The sequence below is a fragment of the Triticum aestivum genome, chromosome 6B (assembly GCF_018294505.1).
Source record: "Triticum aestivum cultivar Chinese Spring chromosome 6B, IWGSC CS RefSeq v2.1, whole genome shotgun sequence".
Lineage (NCBI taxonomy): Eukaryota > Viridiplantae > Streptophyta > Magnoliopsida > Poales > Poaceae > Triticum > Triticum aestivum.
This window is the reverse complement of record NC_057810.1, coordinates 414,506,928-414,519,300: the sequence shown is the minus strand read 5'-3', so window position 1 is coordinate 414,519,300 and position 12,373 is coordinate 414,506,928.

Genomic DNA, 12,373 nt, shown 5'->3' with positions numbered 1-12,373 from the left:
CACATGATTATTCTACTGTAGTAATCATGTTTTATAGCTTTTGTTTCAATAAAGTGCCAAGTAAGACCTTTCGGATAGCTTACAGTGATAGTTGTGTTGATCCTGCTGAAAATCAGAAACTTTTGCACCCAGTAAATTAGTTTTGTTAATTCACAGAAACATGCTCTTGATGTCGGGGAAGCTGATCCACGAACACCTATGGGGACCGGCGGACCGAGCCCCTTTCGATTCAGTGAGGGCGGGGGTCGAGCAAAGAGCGGATCGAGGCAGTACACACGAGCAGTTTTACCCAGCTTCGGGCCGCACGGATGCGTAAAACCCTACTGCTGCTTGTTTGGTTGTATTGAATCCTTGCTCAGGAGCGATGGACACTACCAGACTGAGCGTGGGAGTGTTTCTGGTGTCTCGAATGAGCCGAACCTCCCCTACGTTGCGCTTGGGCCTCCTTTTATACGCTAAAGGGGTCACCGACAGGTGGCAACGCAGAGGAGGGTAAAAACGTAAAAACTGGGGTTGGTACAACTGCCTCTACAGTGCACCCTACCTAACTCTGACGGCAGGGGACAAGGGAATTAAATGCCCGTCTGAGTCGCCCAAACAGTGCAAAAAGTGACCGTCAGGAGCGCCACCGTTTGCCATGATGGTTATCTTGTCAGCGCCTGCTTGCCACCTCGCACCCCTAGCTGCACGGCCTCCTACCACGTGTGCTTGGGAGAGTCCTAGAGCGACACGTTAGCAGGTGTGCTGGAGCGCGGGCACGAAGTGGGGGTTTCCCGCGGCAAGCTCGTTGCCGCGGTCGTCGTCTTGTCGTGTTTGGGAGCGTGTCGCTCGCCGGATCTTGTCGGGACGTGTGGTGCGTCGCGGCAAGTTTCTTGTGGTGCCTTGGCTGGCCTTCCCGGCAAGCTCCTCTTGTCAGGGCCTTGGTTTGAGTACTTTGTTCTTGAATGGTCTTCAAAGTAGCCGCGGAGGATCTTGGCGGTCACCCGGCAAGCCTTGCCGCGGGATGCTGCGACTGCCCGTGCACAAGTTCGGGGTACTAGGGTACCCCTATTCTAGTACACCGACAGGAGCCCTCGGGCCTGGGCCAGACACGGTGCCGACCGCTGTTGGGCCAGGCCCAAAACAGTGCACGGGCACGCGCGGCCTGGGTCCACACCAAATCTCGCTCCGTATCCACCGCACCCCCCGCAACGGCACGCGTCAATCACGGCGTCGTGGGGGAGATCGTGGGTGGTTCTTTACTCGGGAAGAGCGCAACGTCCGCCTCCTCCTCCTTATAAGCAGGGGAAACGGGGGTATTTGCCCTATCTTCGCCATTTTGCTGATGCAATCTCAGAAACCTCCGCCGCCCTCCTCCGCTTCCAAAGTCAAAAGAGAGCAGCGCTCCGATCCCGTCGCCGCCGCCACTACCAGCGCCGTCGATCTCCCCCACCGCCTCCGCCATGGCTCCGAAGCCCGGAAAGGGGAAGGCCGCGAAAGCTGTGAAGTCGACCGAGGCGCAGCGGCTTGAGGCGCTGCGGAAAGAGCGGGCCACCTTCCTCCCCGAGCTCTCCGCAAAGTATCTGAGGGAGTGGTACTATCTCTTCTGGTCGACGGAGACACGGGCACATCCGCGCACGAAGGTACTCTCCGCCGTCGCCTCGCAAGCAGCTCCAGTTGGCGGGTACCCTTTCTTTGTCGTGTTCTTCTACTGCGGGCTCTGCCCGCCATTCTCTGATTTCTTCTGTGATATCATGAACACCTACGGGCTCCACCTCCTTGATTTTACCCCCAACGCCGTCTTGACCATGGCAGTTTTCGCCCATCTATGCGAAAACTTTGTCGGAGTCCACCCCAATGTAGCTCTCTTCCGCCATTTCTTCATGCCCCGTGTCGAGAGAGGGGAAACCCTTGCCGGGGGGATCGCCTGGATCTCGCGAGCCGGCAAGAAGGAGACTTATCTGGAGGGGGAGCTCCGCAGCAAGTGGGACGAGAGGAGAGCAGATTGGTGCTGGGTCATAGAAGAGAGCCCGCAGCCGTTCACCGCCCTGCGCCAAGCCCCCAGCAGTGCGAGGCAAATACCTTGAATCAGGCACCCGTAGCTCGCCTAGGCGCTCCTTTTGCCCTTTTCGCCTCCTTGACCTGCCTCCTGAAGAGAGGGACAGGAAAGGGATTACGGGCATCTTATCTTTTTAATTTGTAAGCCTTCGGGCCTTAGCTGTATCTAAAACTTGTAATCCTCTCTTTCATATTTTTCATCCTCTATGGACTGCACCTGAGTGGGATGTTTTTTTAATGAAAAGGGGATGTTTGCCGGGTTATTAGTCTTGCGGGTTGAACCCACGCCAAGGAGCAAATCCTCGGTATCCCTCGGACAGACAGTTCGTCTCCCGGCAACAGGCCCTGCCGCCTTCCCACGTCGCTCGACCTTTCTCACGCCTTTGATGGAGGCGGGAACGAGGTGGGTACGGCCTCCTCGTTTCATCCCTTTGCTGTCGCGACTACGACCAAACTTGGCCCCGGGAACGAGTCCCAGGGCCTAGAGTTGAGGGAGCACGGCAGTTTTCGGGAAAAAATGCGGTTTCGCATTCCCCAGTCCATAAGAGGATGCATGATGAGGGATGAAAGACTTATCTGATATTGCAGCCCCCGGCAACTCTGGCTTGCCGTGGATGAATCTTGGCACTCGCAGCCCCCAGCAACACTGGCTTGCCAGGGCCCAGGTGCCGGCGCGCCCTTCTTCTCCTTTTCGTCCTCGAGCAGTCTGACCAGGATATGCGAGCCCTACGAACGAAGGAAAAGCAAAGGGACGGACACTTGACCTCTAAGCTAGGGGTTAGCCGCTGTTAGGCACTATCAACCCTAACCAAGGACGAGACTCGACCTAGCATGCATGCTCTAACCCCGGGGTGTCAGCGCTTCATTTACTGGTGCTCAGGGTCTGCGCCTGGCTCTGTACAAAGGATTACATGCAATAGCGGCAAGACTTGTACAGAAAGGTGGTTGCCGGACAGGGTCCGACAACCGCGCCTTACGGGTAAAACTTATGAAGATGCTCGATGTTCCAGGAGTTGCTCACTGGTGCGCCATCTTCGGTCTCAAGGCGGACAGCGCCAGGCCTCGTGACTCGTCTCACCCGATAAGGGCCTTCCCACTTCGGCGTCAACTTGTTGGAATTCTTGGCGGATTGAACGCGCCGAAGAATAAGGTCGCCTTCCTCGAAGCTTCTGGCTTTAACTTTGCGGCTATGATAGCGGCGCAAAGCTTGCTGGTATCGAGCAGCTCGTACAGCAGCCTGAAGACGATCTTCCTCAAGGAGCAGCGCGTCATCTTGTCGCAGCCGCTCTTGCTCGAGCTCATCATAAGCGAGCACTTGAGGTGACCCGTATACGAGTTCCGTGGGGGTAACTGCCTCTGCTCCATAGACCAAAGGTGTCTGGCCAGTGGCTCGATTTGGTGTCGTTCTGATCGACCAAAGAACCACCGGCAGCTCCTCGATCCAGTTCTTTCCGCACTTGTGCAGCCTGTCGAAAGTTCTGGTCTTGAGCTCGCACAGCACTTCAGCATTTGCCCTCTCTGCTTGACCGTTGCTTCTCGGATGAGCAACAGAAGCGAAGCAGACCTTGGCGCCAAGGTCTTGGATGTACTGCATGAAGGTGCGGCTCGTGAATTGCGTGCCGTTGTCGGTGATGATCCTGTTAGGGATCCCGAAACGGCAAACAATCGACCTGAAGAACTTGACTGCTGACTGTGCTGTCACCTTCCTCACTGGCTGCACTTCCGGCCACTTTGTGAACTTGTCGATTGCGACGTACAAGTACTCAAAGCCCCCGAAAGCTCGGGGGAAGGGGCCGAGGATATCGAGCCCCCAGACCGAAAATGGCCAGGATAAAGGGATCGTCTGGAGAGCTTGAGCTGGCTGGTGTATCTGCTTAGAATGGAACTGGCACGCTTCACACTTGGTTACTTGTGCAGTTGCATCCTGGAGGGCTGTCGGCCAGAAGAAGCCTTGTCGGAATGCTTTGCCGGCAAGTGCCCTTGCGCCAATGTGGTGACCACATATGCCTCCATGTATCTCTGCCAACAACTGTTGTCCGTCTTCCCGGCGAATACACTTCAATTTCACACCGTTGAGTCTTCTTCTGTACAGTATGCTATCGACAAACTGGTACATACTCGACTGCTGGGCTACTCTTTCCGCTTCTTCTTGCTCTTCGGGAAGCTCTCCTGTCTGAAGGAAATGGACAATCTGCTGTGCCCATGCTGGAGCTTGTGGCTCGACAGCAAGGACTAAAGGCGAATCTGCCGCTGCGGGAACATCCGCTTCTATGGCAAGAACCTGCGGCTCTGCCGGAGCTTGACGTTCCCCGACAAGCTTGCCGGAGCAAAACTCATCGGGAGCTTCTGCTTCGACGGAACAAACCCTGGGGCTTGCCAGAGCATCTTTCTCCTCAACGTTCTTGGTGTTGCTCTCAGCTGCTGCGGGAATGTCCGCTTCTACGGCAAGGAACTGCACCTCTGCCGGAGCTTGACGTTCCCCGACAAGCTTGCCGGAGCAAAACTCATCGGGAGCTTCTGCTTCGACGGAACAAACCCTGGGGCTTGCCGGAGCAGACTGCTCCTCAGCGCCTTCGGCGTTGATCCTAGGGACCTTCTTGGCGGCGGCTTCGAGAAGCTCTGCCGGCAGGCGGTCGCCAGGAATCAACTTCCTCTTCTTGCTCTGTCCAGTTGACGGTGTTACGGACGGTTGAGCCAGCTTGAGCACAAAGACCCCTGGTTCCACAGGTAGCTTAAGTGCGGCGCACTTTGACAGGCCGTCAGCAATGGCGTTCTGAGCTCTTGGAACGTGCTCCATTTGTAGGCCGTCAAAGCGCTCTTCTAGCTTTCTCACTTCGTCAACGTAAGCTTCCATCAACGGACACTAATAATTCTTGTTTACTTGGCGGACGACAAGCTGCGAGTCACCCCTGACAATGAGCTTCTTGATCCCAAGGTCTGCCGCAATTCTGAGACCGGGAAGCAATCCTTCATACTCTGCAGTATTGTTGGTTGCTTGCTCTTTGGGAAAGTGCATCTGGACTATGTACTTGAGGTGCTCTCCGGTGGGTGCGACAAGCAGCACGCCTGCACCGGCGCCTTGCAGTGAGAAGGCACCATCAAAGTACATCAGCCACTCCTTGCTTGTCTCTTTGATGGGGATGCTTGTCTCTGGAATTTCTTTGTCTGGGGTTGGCGTCCATTCTGCTATGAACTCTGCCAATGCCCTGCTTTGGATAGTTGAAGTGCTCTCAAACTTGAGACCAAAGCTTGACAGTTCCAGCGCCCACTCGACAATCCTACCTGTTGCTTCTGGATTTTGCAGTATCCTTTTTAGCGGAAAGCGAGTGACGACTGTGATCTCATGTGCTTGGAAGTAATGGCGCAGCTTTCTTGAGGCCATGAGGAGGCCGAAAAGCAACTTCTGCACTCTAGAGTACCTTGATCTGGCTCCCTGCAGAAGGGAACTGACAAAGTAAACTGGGCGCTGCACCATTCTCTTCTGCATCTTGTTGTGTGTCTGCGCAGATCCATCTTTGTCGGGACAAGAGCTTGCCGGACCAGAGCTTGTCGGCGAAGCCCCCTGCTTGTCACTGGATGGAACTGCCATGGTTGCTGGCTCATCATCCGCCTCCCTCTCTGCCACTAACGCAGCACTAACCACTTGATTGGTTGCCGCTATATACAGCAGCAACTTCTCTTGTGGCTTAGGTGCGACAAGCGTTGGAGTGGAGGACAGGTATCTCTTCAAGTCCTGCAGCGCAGCCTCCGCTTCCGGAGTCCATTTCATTGGACCTGCCTTTTTCAAAATTTTGAAAAATGGCAGGGCGCGCTCAGCAGATCTGGAGATAAACCTGCTGAGAGCAGCCACGCAACCGGCAAGCCTTCGTACATCCTTGACGCGCTTTGGTGCTTCGATTTGCTCAATGGCCTTGATCTTGTCGGGATTGGCTTCAATTCCCCGCTGAGACACGAAGAACCCGAGAAGCTTGCCGGAAGGGACTCCAAACACGCACTTCTCGGGGTTAAGCTTGAGGTTGATCTTGCGCAGATTTGCAAATGTCTCGTCTAAATCTTGAATCAGGGTCGCCCTGCTCTTGCTCTTGACCACTATGTCATCCATGTAGGCTTCCACATTTCTGTGCATTTGCGGCTCAAAAGCGTGGTGGACTACCCTTGCAAATGTTGAACCAGCATTCTTCAAACCGAAAGGTATCCGTACGAAGCAGTACGTGCCACATGGGGTGATAAATGCGGTTTTCTCCTCATCCTCTTCTGCCATGAAGATCTGATGGTATCCTGAGTATGCATCAAGGTGTCACACCCTAGCTAGTCATGCATTAGAGTGTTGCATCATGTTTACTCTTTCATCAGAAACTTGAAATGGGGATGACAGAACCCCCAGTCCCCTCTGAGACCAACTAGGGTTACTAAAATAATTTTTCAATGAACCTGAAATGCCCTTCTAAAATGCCCATCATTTTTGCCTTGGTTCAGAACCTCTGCCAAAAGTGGTGCACATTTTCCTAGGCCATCCTAAGGTTTTTGATTTAAATCATAAATATTTGAATTTGGGCATTTAAAATAATATAAAATATTTAAATGCTCAAATATCTCCAAACTGAAATGTTTCATGTTGGAAATAATCCAACTATGGACCAGGAGTAGTTTGGTGATTTTTGGAGTTGCCTAGGTATTTTATTTAATTCAACAAAGTTGCAGATATATTAAATAAAAAAACAGAAATAGAAAAAAGGGGGAAAACTTACCTGTGCGGCCCAGCCAGCTGGCCGGCCCAGCTAGCCAGCCCAGCCCACCACCGCCGTCGTCCTCCTGGCGCCAGTCGGCCAGGCGTGTGGCCGGCGCGCGCGCACGGCCACCGCGCCACGCCACCTGCTCGCCTGCTTGCCTGCCCTCCCCTCCTCGCTCGGTGTCCCCGGACGACGCCACGCCTTCCCCCCTGCTCTCTCTCACTCTCCCCCGGCTCTCCCTCGCTCTCTCTCTCTCCCGGCCGAACACCACCGTCGCCGCCGTTCGCCTTAGCCACCGTCTCCGACCACCCCTCGCTCCCCCGATTAGCTCAGGAGCTCCGCCTCGACTCCCTCTTCCTCCCCACCGCTTCACAGCTCCCCGGAAGCCCTGCATCGCCGCCACGTCGCCGTTCCCCTCTTCGGGCTCCAACCGTCGTCGCCGTCGAATTCACCGTCACCAGCGCGTCCCCGAGCCCGCTATCCATCCCTGCAGCTCCGCGGTGAGCCCCCGGATCATTTCCCCCTTCTCCCCTGGTCTCTTTCGACCTCTAGGCCCTAGCCCCACCTCGGCCGAGACCTCCACGCCGCCGGCGATGTCGCCGTCGTGGCCACGGTCGCCGTAGCACCCAACCGAGCACACCATCGTGCTCCCCGCCTCACCAGGAGCACGCAGCACGCACCAACGCTTCCCCAAACCCCCTGCAACGCTGATCCCGACCGCACCCGAACTCCGGCCGCCGCAGCCGAGCTCGCCGCCGTCAACTCCGGCCACCCCGAGCCCAACCACCACCACCAATAGACGCGGCTCAACCTCAGCAACACGTAGATGCCTTCCGCCGTCTATTTGGTTGCCGGAATGGCAAAAAGCACTTTCGCCGCCGTCTCGGACCTCGCCGGCGTCATGTCGCCGGTGGGGTTTGACTTGCCCGACCTGGGGTTTGACCCCCCAGGGTCACTGACGCGTGGGCCCTGTCGGCCAGGTGGTTAGGTTAGCGCTAACTACTGTTAGTTAACCCCCCTGACACTGACAGTGGGCCCCAGCTCCACTAACCCCTAATTAGGATTAATTTAATCCTGTTTAACCCCCCCTGTCACTGACGTGTGGCCCCCACACGTCAGGTTTGACCTCAGCCAGCCACAGTTGACCACTGACGTCATGCTGACGTCATGCTGACGCAGTAATTGAATTTCTGGATTTAAATTAAATCAGGAAATTCCAGAATACTTGTCAGGACCCCGACTCGATGTCACATCGATCTAGCCGGTAACACCTCATATCACTTTGCGGCCTCACGCACGGTATCCCCACGGGTGTCGCCTTACCTTTGCCCGGGACCGTTTGCGCCTTTTGGCTCACGTATATGATAGTGTCGCTAGCATCCATATGATAAGGAGCCCGGGCTGACATGACTAGTCGTAAACCCAAAGTGGCACAGACTTAAAGGGACAGGCATCCATGACCCAGCTTCGAACGTGTCGGTCATCAGCAAGTGGGTCCGGGCTGTAGCACTGGGCTAGCAGGACTCCGGTAAACCGGGCTGTAGCGGGCTAACAGGACTCCGGTACTCAAAGCGTGACATTTCCCCGAAGGGACAGACACAGGAACGAAGAAGGACACATGCCGGCCAGCCTAAGTGTTCCGGAGCAGTAGCAAGCTACCATGGCTCAGTGGAAACACTAGGAGACATTTCCCGGTAAGAGAGGCTACTAAAGATAAACAACTAGATGGTCAGATCCCACACATACCAAGCATTTCAATAACATACACACAATATGCTCGATATGTGCAATACAACATGGCATCACAAAATGACTCTACTACTCAAGTAGTTTATTCAATAGGCTCCGAGGAGCGAGATATTACAAACAGGGGTCTCATGACCCAACACTTAGAGCATACAAGTCAAAGCACAAGCGGAAGCTATCATGTCTGAGTACAGACAACTATAAATGAAAAAGGCTGAGAAGCCTGACTATCTATCAGATCCTGCCGAGGGCACAAGATCGTAGCTGAGGTATCAAGCTAAACGTCGAAGTCCACGTGAAACTACTAGCGAGACCGAAGTCTCTCTGCAAAAACATAAAATAGGCAAACGTGAGTACAAATGTACCCAGCAAGACTTACATCAGATCTATCTACATATGCCTCATTATCAACAAAGGGGATGGTGGAGTTTGACTGCAGCAAGCCAGCTTTGACTCAGTGGCTAACCTGAACTACGACTGCAAATAACTTTTGAGGTGGCGCACACGAGTCCACATATTCACCATATCAATACACCACTATGGATCCGCTCCCGTCTCCCTACGAGAACGCCATCCATAGCACTCACGCTTATCTTGCGTATTTTAGAGTATCCACTTTCACTTGTCTATGAACTGATATAAGCAACCCAGAAGTCCTTTTCCGCGGACACGGCTATTCGAATAGATGATGTTAACCCTGCAGGGGTGTACTTCTTCATACATGTTTCCACCACTTAGCGTCTGCACACGACATGTGCTCGGCAGACTTCAAGCGAAAGCCGACGTGGGTGTAGACCACGACCTACCTAAACACTTAAGCCTCTAGTCCAGGTTTATCGCCTATCCAGGTTCCATCCGCAGGGAGTCCGACCGAGGTTTCCCATACGGCCCCGAACGATGTGAACAGGGTTCCCGAGATACCTAACGGGTATTCGGTACACCCGGCCACGTACCTACCGCATCACAGCCCACCCCTACGGTCAGCGCTGTCCACGGCCTCCAGTAGGCTACAAACACCAGAAACTACTTGCAACTCCTGGACAGAGAGCTAGGGTGAATAAGAAGTCGAGCGGGGTCATATTTCAGGGCCCAATGCATGGTAGTAGCTGTATCTTAAATCACACATACAGATCTCAGTGCTTAAGGTCGGCTTCAATGAAACAACCCACCATGTACTCCTACATGGCCTCTCATCGATACCTTTACCAAATCGTGTTCACCACACCACTCTTATTACCGCCATAATCATTTCACTCTAGCCCATCACCCAGATGAACCAGACCTGACACAACTCTAAGCATAGCAGGCATAGCAAGGTAGGAACAACACATACATATGGCTCAATCAACTCCTACACATGCTAGTGGGTTTCATCTAGTTACTGTGGCAATGACAGGTCATGCAGAGGAAATGGGTTCAATTACCGTAGCACACAGCAGTTTGAATCGCGTTGTCTTAATGCAGTAAAAGAGAGCAGGAGCGAGAACATGGGATTGTATCGATATGATCAAATGGTTGGTTGCTTGCCTGATGGTTCGATGCACGGATACGACTCTTCGTTAGGGTAATCACGATACTCCTCAGGGACAGATCCTGTCGCAAAGGATAACGATACACGGGCATCACCAAACAATGTGCAACAATATGATGCATGCATGAAACATGGCAATATGAGTGTGTTGGGCTAATGCAACTAAAGCCAGTAGGGTTTGAGCAAATTTGAATCAAAGATTCAAATTTCAAATTCAAATATGGCCTTTTAAAGTGCCTTTTCTTATTCTGATTAAAACATCAATTTAACTTGTTTGATCATGCATGAAAATAGTACAGATGGATAGATTGGATTTTTCTGATCATTTTTCATATATAATTTGTCCAATTTGGAGTTACAGAATAAAAGTTATGAATTTTTGAAGTTTAAATAATATTCTGGAATTTCCTGATTTAATTTAAATCCAGAAATTCAATTACTGCGTCAGCCTGACATCACAGTGACATCAGCAGGTCAACAGGGCTGGCTCGGGTCAAACCTGACGTGTGGGGTCCACACGTCAGTGTCACAGGGGCTAATCCCGCGTTGACCCCGGGCTGGTTAGCTTTGACTATGCCCTGGGGCCCACTTGTCAGCGTCAGTAGGTGGTGGATTAGTGGTTAATCAACTAGGCCACGTCAGCTCGCCGGAGTTCTGGCCGGCGGCGACCAACAGTGCGGCGGCGATAGTGGTTTTGGTCGTTTCGGCCACCAAATGGAACGCGGCGACCACCGGAGTGAAGCTGAGGACGACCCGCGGCTCTTGGCGGAGTCAGTTGGGGTCGGGGTGGCCGGAGTCGACGGCGGCGAGCTCGGCTGCGGCCGCCGGGGTTCGGTCGTGCACGGGAACGGTGCTGGAGCTCGAAGTCGAGCAAAGTGAGGCGCTAGGAATGCTCTACTGGGTTCTGTGAACGCGTTGGACTCGCCGGGGTGACCAAATGGACACCGGAGCTGCGTCGACGGCGAGCTCGGCGACGGCGGAGGTTCGGCCGTGGTGGGGATGCAGCTACGGTGAGGGAACGAGGGAAAGGAGAGGGGGAAACGACTCGGGGGCTCACCGCGGTTGCAGTGGGCGTCGAAGCGGGCTCGGGGACGCGCTGGAGACGGCGAATTCGTCGGCGACGGTGGTCGGAGCCCGAAGAGGGGAACAACGACGTGGCGACGATGCAGGGCTTCCGGGGACTCGTGGAGCGGTGGGGAGGAAGAGGGAGTTGTGGCGGAGCTTCTGAGCTACTCGGGGGAGCGAGGGGTGGCCGGAGACAGTGGCTACGGCGAACGGCGGCGACGGTGATCTTCGGCCGAGAGCGAGAGAGAGCGAGGGAGAAACGGGGGAGAGTGAGCGAGAGCAGGGGGGATCGGGACGGGCTGCGGACGTCGTCCACGCGGCCAGGAGGGCGTCGGCAAGCAGGAGGTGGCCGCGCGGCCGCGCGCGCGCGAGCACGCAGCAGCTTCGGGGCGTGGGGAGGAAGACGACGGGGAGCTACAGTGTTGGGCTGGGTCGGCTGCTAGCTGGGCCGGCCAGCTGGCTGTACGGTGAGGCCAGGTACTTCTTCTCTCTTTTTTTTATTTCTGTTCTGTTTTTCTTTTAATTAATTCTTTTGCCACTGTTTGAATTAAAAATAATAATTCAAACAATGCCAAAGCTCCTCTGAATATTTTTATATTGCTAGATGGACTTTTCCAAAGCTCATAAAATATTTCAGGGGTATTTGAAATTATATTCTAATTATATGAATATAATTCAAATTCAAATAGCTAAAGATTTAAATTCAAAGTCCCAAAAATAAATCCTTTTAAAATGTTCATTATTTTTGGTTTAGATCAAAACCCTTGCCAAAAATATTAAACATCTAAGAGGAGCATTTTGGAACAATGAATGAGATTTTAGGGGTTTTTGCCCCTCTTTTATTTAGGGTTTTGAGGCTTCCAATATTCCTCAATTCAAGTTTCAAAAAATATAGACATGATGCACACATGAAGCTAGCCTAGAGCAATGCCAGAAGCTAGGGATGTGACAACTCACCCCCACTAAACAAGAATCTCGTCTCGAGATTCAAGCGTAGGGTAAGGTGAAGGGGAAACGCAACTAGTATAATCTTCACGATCCAGGGTGCACTTCATAGGAACGTTGATTCGATCACCATCATCGTCTTGAAGTCTTGCTCTGAGAATTCCTGTCAACATGACATGGAGGGAAGAAGGAGACTCTAGAAGGGTCGATCTTCTTGAAGATCGAACAACTCACGGAATGAGACATAACAATATCTCTCGAGCTGAGAGACGAAGCACACCTCTAGAGGGATGGAGTGGATCAGATGACGAGGGTTCAC